The 2,905-nt window shown below is 43.4% G+C and overlaps 1 pseudogene; it reads left to right on the plus strand.

Annotated features, from left to right (window-relative positions):
• The first annotated feature begins 1,584 nt into the window (after positions 1 to 1,584).
• Positions 1,585 to 2,685, plus strand: LOC103295644 (heterogeneous nuclear ribonucleoprotein D-like; annotated as a pseudogene).
• The last annotated feature ends 220 nt before the right edge of the window (positions 2,686 to 2,905 follow it).

The raw sequence follows: 2,905 nt of genomic DNA on the forward strand, positions 1-2,905 counted from the left end.
AAAGATATTCAACATCATTAATAATTAGGGAAATGCAAATTAAAACCACAATGAAATATCACCTCATACCTGTTAGAATGGTTATCATGAAGAAGACAAGAGAACTGTGGAGAAAAGGGAACCTTTGTGCTTAGTTGGTGGGAATGGAAATTGGTATACCACTATGGAAACAGTATAGAGTTTCCTAAGAAAAAAAAGGAAGAACTACTATATGATCCAGCAGTAGTCAAGTTGTAGAAACAACCTAATTGGTATCTGTCAATGGATTAATGGATAAAGAAGATCACACACACACACACACACACACACACACACACACACACACAGACATTAAAATGTTATTTAACTACTAGAGGCCCAGTGCACAAAATTTGTGCATGGGGGTGTGTGTCCCTCAGCCCAGCCTGCACCCTCTCCAATCTGGGATCCCTCTTACAACCCAGGACTGCTGAATCCCAACTGCTAGCCTGCCTGCCTTCTTGATTGCCCCTAACCGCTTCTGCCTGCCAGCCTGATCACCCCCTAACCACTCCCCTGCCAGCCTGATTGATGCCTAACTTCCCCCCAGCCAGCCCAATTGCCTCTAACTGCCCTCCCCTGCAGGCCTGGTCCCCCCTAACTGCCCTCCCCTGCATGCCTGGTCACCCCTAACTGCTCTCCCCTGCAGGCCTGTTTCCCTCCCCCCCCCCGATCTGCTCTCCCCTGCAGGCCTGGGTCCCCCCCAACTGCCCTTCCCTGCAGGCCCGGTCGCCCCTAACTGCCCTCCCCTGCAGGCTTGATTGCCCCCAACTGCCCTCCCTTGCAGACCTGGTCCCTCCCAACTGTCCTCCCCTGCTGGCCATCTTGTGGCAGCCATCTTGTGTCTATATGGGGGCAACCATCTTGTGTATTGGAGTGACAGTCAATTTGCATATTACTCTTTTATTAGATAGGATGAGAAAGAAAAAAATTCTGCTGTTTGCTACAAGATGGAAAGATATGGAGAGCATTATGCTTAGTGTGATAAGTCAGACAGAGAGAGAAATCCTGTATGATATTACTTATGTGTGGAATCTAAAAAGGCCAAACCCATAGAAACAGAGTGAAGAATGGTGATTACCAGGGCTGGAGGTTGGGGTGAGAGAAATGAGGAGATGTTGGACAAAGGGTACAACCTTGCAGTTAGATGAATAACTTCTGGAGATCTAATACAAAACACTGTGAATATAATCAATAATACTGTATTATATACTTCAAAGTTGCTAAGAGACTAGATCTTAAATGTTTTCACCACAAAATAAAATGATACTCTTTCGCCATTTAAAATGCAGCTCCAGCTGAAACCGGTTTGGCTCAGTGGATAGAGCGTCGGCCTGCGGACTCAGAGGTCCCGGGTTCGATTCCAGTCAAGGGCATGTACCTTGGTTGCGGGCACATCCCCAGTAGGGGGTGTGCAAGAGGCAGCTGATTGATGTTTCTCTATCATCGATGTTTCTAACTCTCTATCCCTCTCTCTTCCTCTCTGTAAAACAATAAAAATATATTTAAAAAAAAAATGCAGCTCCATACAATGCTTAGGTGCCTACTGCCATAACTGGGACTGCGCACCAGCACTCTGCGGACAACTCCACCACCATGGAGGACTTGGAAGAGTACAGCAATATAGAGAAAATCCTGGAGGGATCCAAGATCATTGCCAGTAAGAATCAGCAGGATGACAGTAAAATGTGTATTGGAGGCCTGAGCTGGATACAAGCACGAAAGGTCTGACAATATTTGTCTCAATTTGGAGAAGTTATAGACTGCACAAATGAAACACACCCGGTCACCAGAAGATTCAGAGGATTTGGATTTGTGCTTTTCAAAGATACTGCTAATGTTCATAAGGTTTTGGAACTGAAGGAACACAAACTGGATGATAAGTTGGTAGACCCTAAAAGGGGCAAAGCTTTAAAAGGGAAGAAATTTCCCCAAAAAGGATTTTGTGGGTGAACTGAGTCCAGATACTCCTGAAGAATAAATGAAAGAATATTTGGAGACTGGAGAAATTGAAAATATTGAACTTTTCATGGATAATAAAAAATGAAAGAAGTTTTTGTTTTAACACATACACAGATGAAGAGCTGTTAAAATTTTACTAGAAGGTAGATATCAGTGTGGCTCAGTTGATTGGGCATAGTCTTGTGCACCAAAAAGTTGCTGGTTCAATTCCAAGTCAGGGCACATGCTTGGATTGTGGCTCAATCCCCCATGCCTGGTAGGGGGTATGCAGGAGGCAGCCAATGGATGTATCACTCTTACATTGATGTTTCTCTCTCCCTCTCCCTTCTTCTCTCTTTCAAAATCAATAAAAATACATATTTTAAATTTACATAAGCCAAAAAATGCATAAAGGCAGAACATAAAGGAGGAAGAGGTGTTGTAGATGGTGGATGAGGTGGTACTACAGGTTGTGGCCAAGGTCAGGGCCAAAACTAGAACTAAGGATTAAATAGCTATTATGATCAAATAAGTATATGGAGATACCAATAATGCCTATGGTGGTGATCAAAACTATAGTGGCTATGGCAGTTGTAATTGTACTCAGTATAACTATGGGAACTATGGATATGGACAAAGATATACAAACTACAGTCGTCAACAAAACACTTTAGCAAGGTGTCTCAAGGGGGTGGCAATCACTAAAACAATTATCAGTCATACTAAAGGCGGACATTGGAGAAAACAGCTGGAACTCCATTGCAGGCTATGTGTCACCCAGACCACATCTATCTCTGAGGCTTGCACATTTTGGGCAGAGCACAAGGCATACACAGAAAATGCCATACTGTGGTATGGTCTCTTACAACTTCATGTATCAGTACAAAGATTAAAGTAGTAAGCTTCAAAAAAGTGAAATGATAATTATGTGACATGATGGAGATGT

The sequence above is a fragment of the Eptesicus fuscus genome, chromosome 8, assembly GCF_027574615.1.
Source record: "Eptesicus fuscus isolate TK198812 chromosome 8, DD_ASM_mEF_20220401, whole genome shotgun sequence".
NCBI lineage: Eukaryota > Metazoa > Chordata > Mammalia > Chiroptera > Vespertilionidae > Eptesicus > Eptesicus fuscus.